Source organism: Bison bison, unplaced genomic scaffold (genome assembly GCF_000754665.1).
Source record: "Bison bison bison isolate TAMUID 2011002044 unplaced genomic scaffold, Bison_UMD1.0 scf7180017864484, whole genome shotgun sequence".
In the NCBI taxonomy this organism is placed as follows: Eukaryota; Metazoa; Chordata; class Mammalia; order Artiodactyla; family Bovidae; genus Bison; species Bison bison.
In genome coordinates, this window is record NW_011495044.1 from 527,448 (window position 1) to 548,173 (window position 20,726).

Here is a 20,726-nt window from a genome sequence, read left to right on the forward strand (position 1 = left end):
GCCGGCCTCCAATGATTGGCCCAGCCCCGGCACGTCAGGCCCTCGGGCGAGGGGTAAAGTCTGCGCATTTTTCCTCCTTCCCAAGGCGACTGTGGCAGCCCTGAGTTCTCTGAGTCACCGCTAATTTCAGGTCTGGAAAAAAAAAAAAACAAGAAGCGATTTATTTATCTTCGGGAACAGCGCGGGGAAGGAAGGCCTTGCAGCCCGCAGGGTGCGGCTGGGAACGGCCTGCTCGCCTAGGGAGGGTGGCGCCGGCCCCGCTGCCCGGCTTTGGGGGTTTTTTAATTTGGGATTCCGTTTGTTTCATGGGCAGTTGCATCAGAAACACACTTTTCAGAGGGCCAGAAGGAATCCCAGCGTTTTTTTCAGAGGGCGTTTCAGTGGAGGATAAAGGGAACAGAGAATTTACAACCTGCATGATGACGTTTTACTTAATTTAGGCTCCCCAGAGCATAACGCGCCTATCCTATGTGCTTTGTGCTCAGTCGCCACCGACTGTTTGCGACCCCATGGGCTGTAGCCCAATAGCTTCCTCTATCCATGGGATTTTCCAGGCAAAAATACTGGAAGGGGTAGCCATTGCCATCTCCAGGGGATCCTCCTGACCCAGGGATTGAACCCAGGTCTCCTGCGTTGCAGGCGTATTCTTCACCATCTAAGCCACCAGGGAAGCTATGTGCTGTGCTATGCTTAGTCGCTCAGCCATGCCATTACCAACCCAGGGATCAAACCCGCACGTCTTGCATTGGCAGGCAGATTCTTTATTATTGAGCCACAAGAGAAGCCCCAGCAGGCCTCTACCAGAACTATTTTAATTCTCCCAATGTTAGGTTTTTGGACGAGATAATCAATACGCTTTTTGTTTTTCCTGGGCACTATATAAGGTCTAGATTATATGTAGCTTTTTATTCTGCCCATTTGGCATAGAAACCCATTTCTCATTACTGTTCTGTTTTTTTGTTTGGTTTTGTTTTTAAGGAAAAGTTTTTAAAAGTGGCAATTTTTAAGCCTTAGCAGCTACTGCAGAATTTTTGGCAGGTTAGAGCAGTGGGTTTCAACGTGAAAGAGAACTTAAAATCAGATTTGTGTGCCCTATCCCAGAGTTTCTTGATAGTATATCTCAGGTGAGACCCAGGAATTTCTAAGGATTCTTGGGTGATGCTGATGTGGCTGTTGGGTATTAGCACTTTGAGAGGAAAGAACCCACCTGTATCCACCTGAAACTGGAACCTGTGTCTGGAACCCTGTTGGCCTGGGACTTGGAGTCACCCTCCACCTCTGAGTCCTCGAAGACTTCCTTTCTAGTCCCAAACTGAATCGTGTTCATTTAAGGACACAAGTCAGGCCTGCTCCGGCCTCTCATGTCTTTTGTCCTCCACGCTGCCACCAGAGTTCGGTCCAGAAATAAGAATTTGATCCTGTTTCTTTAATGCTTAAAATTTTCTGTGACTTCCTCCAGAAATCTCAGCAGGTCATTCCGGCCCTCCTGCCTCTGGCCTCAGCCTACCTTTTCTGTCCTGTCTCCCACATTTTGCAAATTTCCCAATTTCCTTCCCAACTAAACTTCTCATTCCAGAACTCTTCTTACTCTGTCATGATCACAGGCCTGCCAGTCTCATCCTGGAATGTTTCCAGGAGTCTGGAGATCTCTGACCACTTTCCAAGGGATCAAAAGTGGGTCCTTCATAAGTGATACAAATGAACTTACTTACAAAACAGAAAGAGACTCACAGACTTAGAAAATGAATTTATGGTTGCCAGGGGGAAGGGATAGTTAGGGACTTTGGGAAGGTCATGTCCATACGGCTATATTTAAAATGGATAACCAGCAAAGACCTACTGTATAGCACAGGGAACTCTGCTCAGTGTGATGATGTGCCTGTGTGGATGCGGGGGCGGGGGGTTTTGGGGGAGAAAGGATACATGTGGCGGAGTCCCTTCGCTGTTCGCCTGAAACTGCCACAATATTCTTAATTGGCTATGCCCCCATACAAAATATTTTTTGGTGTTAAAAGATTGAAATTAAAAAAAAAAAAAAGAGGGTCCTTCTTTAGTACCAGAGTTCATCACTTCTCAAATCTTGATAAGCATCCAGACCACCTGAAGATATTGTTAAAATGCAAGTTCAGGTGTTTAGAAGTGGGGTCTCATATGCCCCAGGTGATTCACATGGTACTCGTCCTCAGAAGACACATAGTGAGGTCTGCTTTCAAGTAAAGCCACACCGAGCACCTGGCAGTAACAATCCTGCTGCCCTTCGCCTCTTATATTATTCCTGTGATTCATCTCATCTGTAGATACTCATAGATAGGCATGCATATGATATATACAAAAGCATGTTTAATTGAATACATTGTTGCTATTATTTCAGACAATCATTAGATCAAATTAAGAATAAGAAAAATAAAACCTTTTATTTTCCCTTCACTTCTTTGATGTTCTTTTTTCATATAGATCCAAGTTCCTGACCTCTATTCTATACCTTCTCATTAAAGAATTTCTTGTAACATTTCTTTCAAGGCAGATCTACTGGCAACAGGTTCTCTTAATTTCTGTTAGTCTGAGGAAGTCTATTACTCCTTCACTTTTTTCTTTTTTGGCTGTGTCTCATGGCTTGCAGGATCTTAGTTCTCTAACCAGGGATTGAACCCAGACCCTCAGCAGTGAAAAAGTGCAGAGTCAACCACTGGACTGCCAGGGAATCCCTTCTCTTTCCCTTTTGAAGGATAATTTTGCAAGGTCCAGAATTTGAGGTTGGTGGGCTTTTTTCTCTCAACACTTTTACATATTTCCCTTTACCCTCTTCTTGCTTGAATGAGCTTTGTGGAAAAAGTAATTCTTATCTTTCTTCCTCTACAGATAAGATTTATCCTCCTTGCTTCTTTCAGTGTGTTTTGTTTTGTTTTTGGTCTTTGATATTCTGTAAGTTGAAAATGACAGACCTAGATGTAGGTTTTTGGTTTTGTTTTTTTTGTTATTCATCCCTCTTGGTGTTTTCTTAGCTTTCTGGGTCTGTGGTTTGGTGAAAATAATTAGGGGAAATTCTCAGTCTCTATTGTTTCTTCTATTCCTTTCTCTTTTCCTTCTCCTTCTGGTTTTCCCATTACCTATAAGTCACCTTTTGCTGTTGTCCCTCTGTCCTTGAATTATCTGTTCTGTATTTTTCAGTCTTAGTTCTTTTTCCTTTTTGGTTTTGAGGATTTTGTTGCTGTGTTCTCTAGCTCAACTGTGTCCAGTTAGGTATTTCCCTAACCCAGAGGAGTTAGGCTTCAGTACAATCCTGATTGGTTAGGGTCTGGTTAACTAGTTTACCCTGAGGGCAGGCCTTGTGAAGAAGAACAAAGTGGGACTTACCTGGTGGTCCATTGGTTAGAAATCTGTCTTTCCAGTGCAGGGGACTTGGATTCGATCCCTGGTCAGGGAACTGGAATCCCACATGCCGCAAGGCAACTAAAGAGAACCCCCTGCACTACATGCTGCAAATAAGACCCAATGCAGCCAAATAAACAAATGTTTTAAAAAAGAAGAAGAAAATGTTCTGGAGCAAGGATCTGCTTCAATCTTGGGGATCTAATGCCTGATGATCTGAGGTGGAGCTGATGTAATAATAATAGAAATAAAGTGCACGATAAATGTAGTGTGCTGAAGCATCCTCAAATCTCCCCAGTCCATGGAAAAAAATTGCCTACCATGAAACTGGTCCCTGGTGCCCAAAAGGTTGGGGACCGCTGCTCTGAAGGATTTCAGAGTGGCTCCTTTCCCCATCCCCAACTGCAAGCAGGAGGGAATTTCTCTCTGATATTTACTGTGGGAATCTGGTGGAGCTCCAGGAGGCAAACAGAGGGTGTAGGGGTCCCCCTGTGACTGAGTGTCTCTGGAGTTTTTCACTGTCAGACTTGTCCACCCTGAGCCTCCAGCAACATGTCCATCACAGTTCAGAGCTTCCCACACGGCACTGGTTCCCACGGCGGTTTCCCCTTGTGAGTTTCTGATCTGGAAGCCACAGCTCCCTGTGTTTTCCTGTCTGTCTCCAGTTTGAGGGGCAGCGGTTTGCCCCAGTTCTCTCTCTTACGGATCCAAGGAGAGTAGTCTGTCCAGCTTCTGACTTGTGGTTAGGACAGAGTGGCAGCCTCCAGGCTCCTTAAGGGCAGAAGTAGAAATGTGACATCTACCTCTGCCTTCTAAAGAAACTTCCCAGAAGCGCCAGGCGGGGCTTCTCCTTTTATCTCACCAACGAGAACTCAGTTGTATGGCTACAAGGGAGTCTGGAAGTGTGGTCTTTTCTTTGAGCAGCAATGCGCTTGGCTAAGAAGCTAGAGTTCCTTTCCTGAGGAAGAAGGGAACATTGGGAGGTGACAGCGGTGATGGGCACAGGTAGAAACAATTGTTAGTCCTGTTCTACAGATGTGGTGAGGGGAGGAGATGGTCTCTAGGAGCCCAGAGGAGTAAGTTGTCTGTTTATTATCATCAGGCCACATGACATCACTCACAGTGGTGCCAACAAGAGAACTGGGGACTCTTTGCTGCTTCCTAAATACCACAGGGGGTGGGGGTATACAAACCAAGGCAAATGGCATTCTGGGCATTCCTTTACCGTAGCCTAGTTCTGCAGGTCCAGGCAGCCCCAAGGGCCTATTTTAGAAAAGCGCTAAATATACTGTTGTGTATTCATCGGAACAGGATAGTCCCACATGGTAACACTATCAATTTCTCTGTTAATCCTTAAAGTCATATACTGCTATATAACATAAAATTTGAACACCTATGACATGTGTTTTTCAGATGATAGTGTACTACTAGAGAAAATGGGGTAGAATGTCACACAATTATCTGATCAGTGAGTTTTCATCCCTCTTGGCCTATACATTCCCTTCAAGAGTCTGGTGAAAAGTAAAAAGCAATGTATCTGCAGTTATATTCTTTTCACTTCTGTTAGTCTAAACAAAGAAAATGGGCAACACTCAACTACCTCTGACTTACAAAAACAGAACTTTCTTATGGTTCAGCCTAATGCACACCAACCAAGTAGGAGTCCTAGCAGCCCGGCCTTTTGAAAGGATGTTTGCACCATCCCATCTGTTTTCACCACCTGAATTTCTCATGAAAAAGAGGTGTTAAAAAATGAAAGTTTGTGTTTGGAGGCAAAACATTGCATTCACAGCAGGACACCACTTTGCATTTTTTTCAGTTAGATTTGACAACTGGGATCCTACTCTTTACCAGCTGTGGCCGTGTTGCCACCAGGAACAAGAAGATGAATAAGTCATGGGCCCTGCCACAAGGAGATCACGAGTGCGAACAGATCGATGCCAAGATAAACGCCACCCAGGATCTCTTGGGAATTCTCAAACTCCCACTGATGAGGCAGATCATAGCAGGGAGATGTTACTGGAGCTTAATGAGCAAGGCATCCAGAGAGAGACGAAGAAAGCATTTGTTCCCAACATGATTTCTTACTGAGGTTGGGGAACACGAGTCCAGAGGGGACGCTCAGAGATTGATGTTTGGAAGGAAAAAACACAAAGACTTTCTACCAAAATGTTAGACTCCACAGACCAAGATACCTAGATAGATATAAATGTGATTTCCCCCCCACCGAGGGGATGCTTTGCTGTGCTTCCTAGTTTTCCCTTCCTTTGGGGATGGGAAGAAGGATGCCAGCTGATAATTCAGCCAAAGATACCCAGGTCTGCCCAATGAGGAGCTTGCGTCAGGCTCTATGACAGCTCCCATACGGGAAACAGCTGAGGGACCGTAGTTGTGATGTGACATTCGAGGGTCTTTTACTGTAAGACACCGGTATTTCTGCCATCAGTCTCTCAGTGCGGTGTTTGATACCATTGTGGCCAGCTCCAGCTGTGACTGGCTGTGTAACCCCTTGCACAGTGCCCCTCTCCGGGCTGCCTTGTCCTCACCTGCAAACAAGGTATTGATTAGTTTAATTTCTTTAGCTCAAAAATGTGATGCCTACACTAAACAGAAGATTTATTGAGCGTCTGGTGCAGTATCAGCCATTTGTAGAGTATATCCTGTTCTGGTGTTACTAAGGCAGACCCTTGAATTTTGGTTGAGAAACTCGGCCTTGGGCTCTTGACACAGGGCCTATTTTTACAGCAAAATCAACAAGTTGTTATAATTGTCCAGGTGGTGGCCTCATGGGCTTCTCTCAGGCAGCCACACCTAGGGGGAGGGAGCTGATTGGCACAAAGGGAGAAAACAGCATTAATGTCACATACTCATCCATGTCAGTGAGAGGCTGACATGTCACATCATACAGTCATTTGTTTATTTTTATTTTTTTGGTCAGTAAATTCAGGCTCAGTCATTGAGAGGTGGTCCCCTGGCAAGGTTTTCCATGCTGGAGCTGGAAGGAATCACTTGCTCATTTGTATTTCTCGTGCTGTGAGCCAGTGAGTCACTTCCTGGCTTCAAACTTCAGCTTCCTCTGTTTCCCAGCCCCAGCCTGCTCTCCTTCCCTCCCGCCCATCTCCCCCCGCACTGTCCAGCCAGGGCTCTGAACTGGTGAGCAGGAAGGGTCCAGGCAGCAGGCCGCACAGCTTAAATGGCTTTGACGTCTCAGAGAAGGACCCTCAACGCAGAAGAAAGTGTGTATGTGGTCTGGTAAATGCTGTGTTGGATTCCAGCATTTTTTTCTTCCTTATATTTTAAATAATTCTAGCAAAGAAGTACCCATAGAAGGTACAGCGGAGTTCGGGTTTATTTTATGACTCACGGAAATTTCTAAAATGATAAATATTGGCTCGGCAGGAGCCTTGACAGAAGAAACACTGAACCAAACCAGACTCTATGGTTACAAGAAACAAGAACAGTGTAGTCAACAAATAAACTGGGACTCCACTTCCAAGCTTTCAGAGAAAAAAAGAGTCAGCCCTCTTGTGAGGTGGCCTTCCTGGCCAGCCACAGCCTCGTGTGTTTTTCCTGAGTCCAAAAACTGAGCTGTTGCGAGACCTTCCTGACTAGGAAGCCATTTCAGATACCTTTGGTTTTGTACTTTAGGCCTGACTGTTTCTGACTAATATAATGAAAATACTTTACCAAACATAAAAATTGATGCGGGTACAGTTGGAAATATTTTCCTCTCAGAAAAGAAAAATATTTTCCTTCCTGAGTAAAAATTCCTCCATCTCTCAGTGTAGAAGCAACGAAGCATTCTGGGAAGAATGTTGGGAATCCAGAATGCCAACTTGTTTCAGGGAAAACTTAGAAAGTCTGAGCCATAAATAATGGTTGGACTCCTGAGTAGGATTTTCATTTCTCGTGAAACAAAGTCAGCATTATGTAACTTCCATCAGCTGATTTGATCTTCTACAGTGTTAGTCCCTCAGTTGTGTCGGACTCTGTGCGATCCCGTGGACTGAAGCCCACCAGGCTCCTCTGTCCATGGGATTCTTCAGGCAAGAACACTGGAGTGGGTAGTAATTCCCTTCTCCATATTTTCTAAAGAAAGTGTACAAATATTCATACCCAGTGCAAAGACTGATGTCACAGCTTACCAAAACCTGGTAATAAGTAGCTTAAATCTTCCTTTCAGCTGCTTTATCCTATGGGACCAAAGTAAGTTTATTAACAGAGCAGCTTTACTTACTAGTAGTGTTCCTCAGGGAGGCTTCTCTGGTGGCTCAGTGGTAAACAATCTGCCTGCAATGCAGGACATGCAGGAGCCTCAGGTTCGATCCCTGGGTTGGGAAGATACCCGGAGAAGAAAATGGCAACCCACTCCAGTATACTTGCCTGGGAAATCCCATGGACAGAGGAGCCTGGTGGGCTGCAGTCCATGGGGTCACAAAGAGTCAGACACAATTTAGAGACTAAAAACAAGAACAACAGTGTTATTCAGGACTGGCTTTCCACATACACACGCACTTTACAGTCTGGAGTCATCATAAATCCATAATAAGGAAGTGCTATGTTCTTGCCTGGAGAATCCCAGGGACGGGGAGCCCGGTGGGCTGCCGTCTATGGGGTCGCACAGAGTTGGACACCACTGAAGTGACTTAGCATACCATAGCATGAAGAAATAAAGTGAAGCCATGTGGTGCTGCCAAAATTAAAAACAGTGAGAAAAAGCTCAGGCTACATTTCCATGCCTCAGAGAAAATGGACTAATGACTGTCAGGCGTGTGAGGGTCCTGAGCCAGGGACCCGGGACAAGGCCACAGATCTGAAAAGACATCTCTGTCCATCTGCGAGTTCAGCACGAAGGCTTCCTTGGGAAGAGGAGACCATGGTGGGATTGATGCAGACCTGCAGGACAGAGAACCTGGAGTGGTTTGTAAGGGAGGTCAGAGGGCAGAGACATGATAAAGTGACTTTATCTGTGCTTTGGTAGGGAAGCCATTGACCAGCCTGGACCATGGCAAGAGGGCAGCCAAACACTGCATCCGACTGCCCTTTGCCCCGGTGTCCAGGAAGCTTATCTCCAGTTTCCCGGAGGGAGGGAAACTGTGAGAACCAGGTTATCAGGCAGATGAGCCCCGGGCTGGGTATGGGTGCTGAAGATCTGGGACTTTGCCTTCCGGAGGCCCAGCCCATTGCATTCTTTCTCCCTTTGCTTCTCCATCATCTTATATTAATAAGTATTGTCACCTGCTAGGGGGAAGCTCTTTCTACCCTTGAGGTTGTGGCAGGAGTGCCCGTAGCTATCCATGGTGATGCTGGCAGCACAGAGCCACACATTGTGGGAGGAAGGCAGTCTGATAAGAGCTTCCCTTGGTCATCTGCTGGCTGGGCCAAAGGACAGTAAAAATAATTACAGGTCAGAGATCACCTTGTTGCATTTTTTTTCCTGGTTGTTTAAAAATGCAGGCTTACTTTTTTAGTTCTGAAAATGTATTAGAAAGAAAATGTTCCCCACTCATTGCCCCATTGCCTTAAGCCAGTCATTTTAGAAGGTGATTTAAAAAAAAAAAATTTAATGATACAAATTACCTGGAGTAGTTTCTCTCATTTAAAAAAAAAAAACAACACAGAAAATTTCAATTTCTCTCTCCTGCAGTTCTTTGCCCCTTACCAAGATGAAGCTCTCGCATTGGTTTGGAATGTATCTTCTAGTTTGTACACTTACACAACCACACACACACACACAACCGATCTTTCGATAGATATAGCTTTGCATTCCTATGACTTTTCAAAGCCATGACCAGCATCATATTCTATCATTAGCGAGTACCCCTGTGCAGGGAAGACGCCCTGATCCTTGCCTATCACTTCTCTCAGTTCTCAGCTAAGATGTCACCTCCTCCGCGAGGCCTTCCCTGACTACCCTGTCTGAAGTTACCACACACACCCCAGCCATCCTGTCCCCTCTGCTTTTTAATGTTGTTTTTTTTTCCATTTTAATATTTAATTCTACAGAAAAAACAAATTTTATATCCCTTTTTTAAAATAGGGGGAAACTGTATGAGAAGCATGTCCGCACACCTCTGTGAGAGCTGGTTAATACTGATCTAATTGCCTGGGAGTTTCCCTAGTCACATCCAAGAAATTATGTCCAAGGTCCATGTGAAGGGAAAGAGCTCTGGAGAAGCAGAAAGGACTCAGGTAAAAACCTTCAGAGGATTGTAGGGAGGTGGGTCTTGCTGCTTAAACAATGAGGTTGAAAAAAACAAACAACAACAACAACAAAAAAACAATGAGGTTGAGCTCTGAGCATCTCCATTTCTTAACACACCTTCTAAACCAGTCACTGAGAGTGGTTTTACCCACTTTGGGGACTTTTATAAATTCAGAGATAAAAATATATACATATAAAAAGAATAGAGAGTACTGAAGGCTTCAACTGCTAAGCTGCTAAGTCACTTCAGTCGTGTCCGACTCTGTGCGACTCCATAGATGGCAGCCCACCAGGCTCCCCCATCCCTGGGATTCTCCAGGCAAGAACACTGGAGTGGGTTGCCATTTCCTTCTCCAATGCATGAAAGTGAAAAGTGAAAGTGAAGTCGCTCAGTCGTGTCCGACCCTCAGCGACCCCATGGACTGCAGCCTTCCAGGCTCCTCCATCCATGGGATTTTCCAGGCAAGAGTACTGGAGTGGGGTGCCATTGAGCAAGGCTAAAAGAGACCCAATATGGCTAAATAGGTTCCCTGAAAAATGTTGGGTCCACCCCACCCCTAAACCTGTGTGTGACAGGTGAAAATGCACAGTAAGAAGCGCAGTTCCCGGTTTTATTTTTCTCCATGTTACCCACCACCATATGACACAGGGCAGGTTTCACCTGTTTATCTTCTTTACTTTCTGTTTCCGTCATTTGAATATAAGCTCCCCAAGAACAAGGATCATTATATATTTTTTCACTTCTGTCATCTCAGTGCCAGGAGAGTGTTGGCACATCATAGGTTGTGAAGAACACCTGTTGAATAAATAAATGAATCTGATTCCAAAGAGTTGGTGGGGAGACACTGCTGGTGTAGACCCTGTGGGTGTAGACACTGCTAGAGGGCAGCAGGTATCTTGTGAGCATGGGCACCAGAGCCACAAACCCAGGTCAGCAGAATAAGAGTGGGAAGGAATTGGGGTCCACCAAGCCAGCCCTGGAGAAGGCAATGGCACCCCACTCCAGCACTCTTGCCTGGGAAATCCCGTGGATGGAGGAGCCTGGTAGGCTACAGTCCATGGGGTTGCTAAGGGTCGGACACGACTGAGCGACTTCACTTTCATGCATTGGAGAAGGAAATGGCAACCCACTCCAGTGTTCTTGCCTGGAGAATCCCAGGGACAGCGGAGCCTGGTGGGCTGCCGTCTATGGGGTCACACAGAGTCAGACACGACTGATGCGACTTAGCAGCAGCAGCAAGCCAGCCCTAAACTGCCTGCCTCTACACCCCACTGTATTTGGTTAAGCTATTGTTGGGTGCCTGTTCCATGTATCCGGATGCAAGAGCCCCAATAATTCAAAGATGTGAATTTGAAGAGGATATCTTCAAGAGGCTAAGAAGGAGTAAAGAAATGGGAAATCCAGAAGCACATGGTATCTTGGACCTAAGAAAGAGTGGTTCATGGAAGCAACCTAAATGTCCATGGACAGAGGAATGGATAAAGAAGATGTGGCACATATAGACAATGGAAAACTACTCAGCCATAAAAAGAATGAAATTACACCATTTACAGCAAAACGAATGAACCTAGAAATTATCATACTGAGTGAAGACAAAGACAAATATCATGTGATATCACTTTTTTGTGGAATCTATTAAAAGGGTACAAATGAACTTATCTACAAAGCAGAAATAGAGTTGCAGATGTAGAAAACAAACTTACGGTTACCAGGGGGTAAGGGGGGAGAGAGAAACTGGGAGATTGGATTGACATATACACACTACTATATATACAATAGATAACTAATAAGGACCTCCTGTATAGCACAGGGAACTCTACTCAATACTCTGTAATGACCTAAAGAGTAGATAAATGTACATGCATAACTGATTCGCTGTACTGTATGCCTGAAACTATTAATAACACAACATTGTAAGTCAACTATACTCCATTAAAAATTAAAAAGAAAAGTAAGGGCATGTGGTCAACACCCAAATGTTAGTGAGGAGACACAAGAAGGGGAAATGGGGTGTTGGACTAAGAGCATCTTTTGTTGACTCCTATTAATCTGTGAAGTCAGTCTTGACCAATCTTTATGATTAACTTTATGTGTCTCTGAGGCTCGGCTGCAGTGCCCAGTTGCTTGTTCAATACTTGTCAAGGTGTAGATGTGAAGGTATTTTGTAGATATAGCATATAATAAAATAATGTGGTTAACACTTGTAATCAGTTGGCTCTGAGTAAAGCAGATTACTGATTTGGATGGACCTTATCCAATCAGCTAAAGGCTGTAACATCAAAAACTGAGGTTTCTGGAGAAGGAATTCGCCTCAAGGCTGTAACGGTAGCAATTCTTCCTGAATTGCCAGTCTACTGACCTGCCTTGATGGATTTCAAACTTAAGACTGCACTTCAACTCTTAGATGAATTGCCAGCCTTCCAGCCCTCACAATGGCATAAGCCAGTTCCTTAAAATAGATCTCTCTCTCTCTAAATATATATATATATATATATATATATTAGTTCTGTTTCTCTGGAAAGCCCTGACTGACACAACGTCTGTTGAGAATATGTTCAGACATTTGTCCAATTATTTCCTTAGGCTGAATTCCTATGAGTAGAATTTGCTCGGTCGAAATTCCTGAGCTATCTAAAGAAATATGAAGCATGTTGTCAGTTTGCCATCTAGAAATGTTACATTCCTAGGAACAGTGTAATGATGTCTGGGTCCCTGGCCCCACTTCAGTGTTAGGTAAGTCTCAATGATCTTTCTAACCTTCACCAATTTGTTGGGAGGTGCCACTTTCTCGTTTTAAATTTGCAATATTTGATGAATAACGAGATTGAACATCTTTTCATATTTTTGACCATGCACCTTCCTCCTTATACTTTAACATTCCATATCAAACTCTATACTTATTTCCTCTAGAAACCTAGGCCATTTATATATGATTTTCCTTTTCATTTGAAAATATTACAAATGGTCAGACTCTGTAACAGAAAAAATTCTCAACTGCTTTTGATCTTCGTCTACTTTTCTATTAGATATTTGTCCTTTTCGACTGATTTGTAATCTTTATATAATACTTTGTCATTTATCTACTATGCAAACTTTCCCCCTGTTTTTGATTAGCCTCTAACATTGTTTTGGGGTTGTTGCCGTTAGGTTTTTTGTTTGGGTGTTTTTTGGGTTTTTTGTAGCACAAAAGAGTATATTTTATGTGGCCAAATCATTCATTCTTTTTCTCTGAGGCAGTTATTTATTTTGGAAATGTCAACTACTTTCCTCTTTTCACATGAAAAAGACACAAATGATCAGATTATGTAACATAAATTTCTCAATTTAGGAATGGAGTTCATAAGTGTTAATATCACTCTAGTATCTGAATCTTTTCCTGGATGCATGGGAAAGTTTTGTGGTTTTTTTTTTAAGATTTTTTGATGTGGACCATTTTTAAAGTCTTTATTGAATTTGTTGCAAAATTACCTCTGTTTTATGTTTTGTTTTTTTTGGCCCCCAGAGGCATGTAGGATCCTAGCTCCCTGAACAGGGATTGAACCCTCACCCCCTGCATTGGAAGGCAAAGTCTTAACCACTAGACCACCAGGGAAGTCCTGGGAACTTAATATGTTATTTTTCCTAAAAACTTGAGTGGTTTCAGTTACTGGGAAAGCATGTTATTGCATCTGTTAAAGTTTGGTGATTTGGGGGGGAAAGAGGGATTTTTTTTTTCCCTTTTTCATGAAAACTTAGCATTTCCACAGCAATGTGAAAAAATATTAGCCACACTTTCTAGCTTCAGGTGATAAGTATTGAGGTAATGTTAAGCAATTCAATGCAGAGTTGAAGTTTAAACTTCGCATATTATTCTCGATGCTGTATTGACTTGATGGAAACTTATACATGTTTTTGAAAGTGAAAGTGAAGTCGCTCAGTCGTGTCTGACTCTTTGCGACCCCATGCACTGTAGCCTATCAGGCTCCTCTATCCATGGGATTCTCCAGGCAGGAATACTGGAGTGGGTTGCCATTTCCTTCTCCAGGATACATGTTTTTAAGTTACATAATTTATTTCCTATCTTAATATCTCCATTAAAACCAGCAGAGAATGAACACAGTTGTTTTGTTGCATTATTATGACTATAGGGTCGACCCACTGAGTGTGTAGAGGAACTCATTTAATGATCAGAAAACAAGGATGCGGATTCTAGAAGCTCTGCCAGGCCCAACCACCTCCCCCCACCCCCCGCCACCTCGCCGTGTCCCTAAACTTGTTCCTCTAAACCTGAAGGCTGCCCTTGGGATCAGCCTTCAACCAGAGATAGGGAGTTGGTGGGTAAGAACACAGCCCCCCTCACCCCTTGGTGGGGTGTCTTTCTGGGGGTCCTGCTCAGTCTCCTGGAGCACACAGTCACACGGAGCTCCAGTTGTCCTCCGTGGTCATTGTGGGAACATCCCCGTAACTTGCTGCCTTCTCTCTCTATCCCCCTTCTTCAGAAGCATCTACTGGTGCCTCAGGACCCTCTACCCAGTACACTACAGTCACCCCTCAATATACATGGGGGGTCAGTTCCAGGACCCCCTTCCCCAAACACTCAAGTCTCTATAAAATGGTGTTGTATTTGCATAAAAGCTATGCACATTCTCTCTTACATTCTCTATCATCCCCAGATTACTTATAATAGCTAATAGAATGCTATGTAAATAGTGGTAAATGCAATATAAATGCTGTGTAAATAGTTGCCTGAATGTGGACAAATTCAAGATTTGCTCTTTGGAACTTTCTGGAATTTTTTTCATATGTGTGTAAAATTTTTCTATATAAATTATATATAATTTTTCATGATATATGTGGCAAGGCTTGCAGGATCTTAGTTCCCTAAGCAGGGATTGAGCCGGCCCCCCGCAATAGTGAAAGCACAAAATCTTAACCACTTGGACCACCAGGGAATTCCTTCCAATTTTTCCCCCAAATATTTTTAATTTGCGGTTGGTGGAGCCCGCAGACGCAGAATGACAATGATACTTGTATTTGAATCCTTGCCTCAGGGTCTGCTTTTGGGGGACTCCAAGCCAAGACAAATGCTTAAAGTAAGTCGGCTACATGCAAACAATAATGGCTAATATTTATTAAGAACTTACCATTGTAAGCACAAAAGGGCTTCCCTAGTGGGTCAGTGGTAAAGAATCTACCTGCAATACAGGAGATACAGGTTCGATCCCTGGGTTGGGAAGATCTCCTGGAGGAGGAAATGGCAACCCACTCCAGTATTCTTGCCTGGGGAATCCCATGAACAGAGAAGCCTGGAAGGCTGCAGTCCATGTGGGTTGCAAAGAGTTGGGCATGACCTAGCCACTAAACAGTAACAACAATTGTAAGCACATCACTTAACCCTAACAACGTCTTTTGGGAGCTAATATCATCTCCAGCTTAGGGATGAAGCACATGAGTATTCAATCAGCTTTGGGAGGGCATTTTGCTGAGAGATGAGCTGATACAGTTTTTGTTTTTACACTCTCTTACCATCCAACTGAAATCTGAGTCACTGCAAGCTGCCTTTTTTTCCCCCCCAACCACAACAATAACTTTTCTCCTGGTTTTTCTAAAACACAAGTCTGTTTTTTCAGCGAATCACCATTCCTGCTGTTTTTGTCGAAGCTAGCTACCAAGCTTACAATTTATAATATGATAAGGGTTTCCATTTATGCCCTAATAACCAATTGAAAGGACCCAGGATGTTAGCTGGTTGTGTGAGACATGTTCATTACTGGTTTGAAAGACAACGTTTCACAGGCTTCGGATGACCTTTATTTGAACTGAAATATTCTTCCAGCCACTGATCTTATTAACGTTTTTCTTTGTTTCAAGGCAAAATACTATGCTGTCTTCTCAGTCCCTCTGTTGGTCTTCAAAAAGAGTAAAACAAATGTTGTGTGTTTTCTAGAAAATGTTATCAAATTGTTTCCCAAGTTAGGTCATTGCAGCTGCAAAATTCTTGTTTGGGTAGAAAATCTGGCCAAAAACAACAGAGCCAATGGTCAGCCATTATTTCAGGGGGAAAAAAGTCCTGAGATTAGCTAAGGATCGCTGTCTACCATTCCACTAAAATAGAGACTGATTCCTCCAGCTGGGCCTGCATTATTTTTGAGATTAATCTTTTTTCTTCCTTTATAGAGCTATACTTTAATTTACTGGCTGACTCCCCCAGTTTTTTAAATGGCCCCATAACATTTTGGAAGCTGTTTTAACTCTATAAGGCAATTTATTGTAAATTAATTTTCAGAAACTTCTTGAGCCAACTTGACATGAAAACAAACCATTTTCTCAGGCTATATAGTCTAATTGTTTCTTAAACTGGGCATTTCAAGTTAGGGTACCACTTTACATACTTGGGAAGACTGATTCTCTTTGAGTTGGCAGAGCCAGAAGAAAGGACATTAAAAATTTCTCCCCATGAATTTCTGCCACTGGAGAGCTGCTGCTGCTGCTGCTGCTAAGTCGCTTCAATCGTGTCCGACTCTGTGTGACCCCATAGATGGCAGCCCACCAGGCTGCCCCATCCCTGGGATTCTCCAGGCAAGAACACTGGAGTGGGTTGCCATTTCCTTCTCCAATGCATGAAAGTGAAAAGTGAAAATGAAGTCGCTCAGTTGTGTCCGACCCTCAGCGACCCCATGGACTGCAGCCTTCCAGGCTCCTCCATCCATGGGATTTTCCAGGCAAGAGTACTGGAGTGGGGTGCCATTGCCTTCTCCGACTGGAGAGCTGGGTCTGTATTATTTCACAGGTAATGTGATAGAGTAAATGTTGAGCACCTGACTTTCAAGGGGCATGTGCCCTGAGTGTCTTTATGGTGTTTGTCAGTTCCTGTGCATCATGGTCTGTGAGTGGGTTGGAAAAGAATTTCCAGACACAGAATATTTCAGAATAGAGTTTATTAGAGCGAGAGATGCTGTTAGTACAGTGGGCTGGCTCAAGTGAGAGCCAACGACTTTTATGGGTTGGTAACCAATTTTTACAGCCTCAAGACAAAATTCCTGCTGGAAGGGTGGCATTAGGTGACTGGTTAGGATGCTATAGGGTGTTAATAAGATGGGTATTTTTATCTAAGATGGAATCAAGGAGCTGACTGATATAGACGGGAAGGGATTCATGGCAACAGTTGCTATGGGGCTCAGTCCAGAGTTGACCTTGGTACAGGGCTCTACATCTATGGCCTTGATACAAGGCTTTACACCCGTGACCTTGGTATAGGGTTCCACACTGTGGTGTAGACATTCCCATCTGGCTAATTTCAAGCTACTAATGAGGTGTCCCCCCACTCCTCAAATTCCTGAAAACCTAACAGTTGGGTCTTATTAGCTCTTAAGAAGCAGCCTCAAATGCATGCTTGGGACCACTGGCTTGTTAGCTCTGAGGTGCCCTGGAATTGGTCTTAGAGGTCCCTCGACTTCACGTAGCAAATCCTGGCAAAGTGGCATCTTCAGGTCCACTATGTGTGTGTTACCCCTAAACTCAGGTTGCCTGGAAAAAAGCAATGTGCCCTGGGAGGACTGCGACCCAAGTTAGGGTCATGGAGGACAGTCCAAGGCATGTTAGAGACCAGGGCAGCCGGCAGCTCTGTGGCTGGAGTTTAAACTGCCGTGTTCAGCAGAGACTGACCGCAGAACAAAATAAGCAACCGGAATGTGGCCTGGATGCCACCCTTGGTGATGGGTTTTGTTTCATGTTTACATCTGAAAAGCCACAGCCTTGGAGGAGCCTGGGAAGTGTCTTCATTATGTATCACTTGAGGACGTCTCTTCTTTTTTTCATCCTCTTAAAATAGAAAGCTCTTTTCCAAGGAATTAATTTTTCCTTTGAATGTGTCTTGTAACTGCAGTCGTTCTGCTGACTGGTGCACTGTTTTCTTCCACAAGTAATGTATTTTTGTTTTGTCCTTGTGTATTTCCTCTAAAGATGAAAGTTTGAACAGAACCATCACAGGGGAGAGCCGCTACTAAATCTGACTTTGAAACAGCCCCATCAGCAAATGTGGGGTGAAAGGGCCAGGCCTCAGGTCCAGCTGTTGGTCAGAGCTTCGTGCTTCATCGTTGAATACCCAGCAATACTCAGCTTTCCCATTTTAAGGTTTCAACACGAACCTCCCAACATTCAAAAAATGTGTCTTTCATGTCCAGTTTCTATCTAAGATTCATTTGCTCTTTAATTGGTTTTTATCAGATACCTACTCTGAATCAGAAGCCCTACTAGTTGATGAATGAGATAACCATCAGGGTTCTTCTGTATCTAGCAGGAAATAATGACACAAACAGTCTAGCTAGAGAGGATTTAATCAAGGGACAACTTCTAGGGTTCTGGGCAGGGTTAAGTGTATCAATCCACCAAGCATGGTGAGGGACCCAGGAACTGGCAGGAACAGGTAGGGGTCATGCTTGAAGAAGAGGGAGGTAGGAAAGGGGTCTCCCTGACCTCCTGCTGGTGACTCCTGTTTGCCAAACTGCACAAGAAATCAGAGGACATGGAAGATAGGCGATGCAACCCCGGAGGCCCAGCCCTTTGGGGTTTAGAGCAGCCTGGAGAAGCGTGGAAGGTGGGTCTCTGGGACAATCCTCTGGCAGTGACGGTCTTTGGAGAATGAACAGCATTAATATCATTGGCTCCGCCCTCAAAGAGCTGCTGGTAGCCAGGATGGTAGAGAGAGAGGTGGAGCCTTAGCCAGAAGGTATCTCGGCTCAGCCGTGGGGGCTCGGATGTGAAGACCTGTCTTGACATCCATGTTCATGAATTAATATGCACGAGCTGAGGTGTAAGAGATGCAAAGGAACGTATTGGTATCCAAACCAAGGGATGTAGACAAATGAAGAAAAGGATGGTATCTATAGGGTGAGAAGGAAAGCCAGATGACACAAGTTTGAAATTAATGAAGTGGTGGGAGTCAGCCGAAATCAACAGGGAGCAGGAAGCAGAGGGTGGAGCAGCAGGAAGACCCACATCACTCAGAGCCTTATCCAGATGAACCAACAAGTCACATGGTTGCAATCAGTCGTTCTCTGGATTTGGGCCAAATCTATTGTGAAAAAGAAGAACAGACCTGACTCCATATTGGATCAGTTCCTTCAGCTCTGAGGTTTGTTCTCTACTGTTGGGGCTTAGTCTTGTGGGCTCTGCACTTTTGGTAAAAGAATATTGACTGTAGCCTGGAATATACCCAAGAGCCCATTCTCAAAACTCCAATCTGCCAATGTATAACATTTCCCCATTCACATAGAGGACACAAACCCCTTACTGGGGCTGAAGAGTACAAGAGAGCCTTTGAAACAATAAAAACAAAGTTAATCTCAGCCCATGCTTTTGGACTACCACATCTGAAGAAAATCTGTGAAAGACAAGGGTAAGTCTCGGGTGTTAGTTCAGGTTCTGGGAGACATCCCTCAGCCTGTCACCTACTTCTCAAAGTAGCTAGATCATCCTGGTAAGGGGTGGTCCCTTTGCCTTCAAGCTGTAGTTGCTACTTGTGACAGACTTCAGGAAGCTGAGAAATTTACCCTGGGACAGCTCCTCACTATGTACGTCCCTCACCAGGTCTTTTCTTTACTGAAATGAAAAGGGGGCTATTGGCTGACCTCCGGGAGAATGGGAAAGTACCAAGCCGTTCTCTTTAGACAATCCCAGTGTAAGACAGCAGGTCTCTTCAGCCCTGAATCCAGCCACATTGCTCCTGATGGGAGCCACACAACACAGAGCTGGTGTCCTCCAGCAGACCAGACTTAACAGACCAACCCTGGGCTGACCGGGAGTTGGAGGTGTTCACTAATGGGAGCAGCTTCACAGACGAGGCAGGTGATGCGCTGGGTACACAGAAATACCCCAGAGAGGAGTGTTGAAGTGAAACCTGTCCCCAGGGAGCTCAGCCCAGAAAGCAGATGTCATTGCTCTAACAAGAACCGTCTCTGCTGCTGAAGGGAAGTGGGTGAGCATATATACAGACCCTCGCTCTGCATTCTTTGCAGTATATGTACATGAGGCAATCGGAAAAGAGAGGGGCTTCCTCACTTCAAATACTAAGGACACAAATCACACTGCTGAAATCCTGTCACTGTCAGAGGCAGCCCATAAGCCCTCACAAGTGGCCGTAATGTCCCTCCCAGGACACCAAAGAGGCGAAACTCATACAATAAAAGGCAAGCAGTTAGCTGACCACGCTGCAAAGAAGGCAGTCATCACAACATGAGAGGGTCACGTCTTTCCCAGCTCTGTCAAAATCCCAGCCAGTGTACTCAGGAAAGGACAAGGGAGGGGTTGAAAAAAGGAATTCACTCTTGATCACACCTCGCCGGGCTGGAAATACAGTGCAGAAGGAATTGTTTTGATCCCTGAGGCTTAGATGCTCTCCGGAGGCACCTTCATAATAAAACCCATGACGGGAGAGATGCCACCTTACCAAGGATTCCAAAGCATATAATGGGCCCTAATCTGCAAAGAACCATCCAGCGAGTCACTCAGAATTGTGTGATTTGTGCTAAAAAAACAATCCAAAACCTGTTCTAGACACCCCTTCGCCCCTCGGGAACTCAGTCCTAGAGAGGAACCTGCCCCACTGAGGACTGGCAAGCAGAGGGGCTGCGGAAAACTTCAGATGCTTCTTAGTGTTTGTGAACACTTTTGCAGGATGGATGAAAGCATATTTCACCTGGACAAAGAAATTCTGAGGTAGTTAAAGTTTTCCTTAAAGGGAACTGTTCTCCAATTTGGAGGCCTAACAGCCTTCAAAGTGATAAGGAGCCCACTTTGTCTCCAGTATAACCAATGACTAAAGCACTGGATGTTGACTGAAACTGGATTCATCCTGGAGACCACCATCAATAGGAAAAATGGAAAAAATGAATCATATATTTAAAAAGAACATTGCTGGGACTTCCCTAGTGGTCCAGTGGTTAAGACACTGTGAGGCCACTGGAGGGGGTATGGGTTCCACCCCTGGTTTAGGGAACTGAAGGTCCCACAGGCCATGTGTATGGCCAAAAAATTAAAAGTTTATAAGAGTAATAAGTAAAGATATAACTTGGAATAGCATCCCTCCTGATTTCAGATCAAAGGTAAGCTGGTACACTTTGGAAGATAAGACATCTCTTGTAAAATAGCTCAATCAGTTCCTCTTGTTTTCTG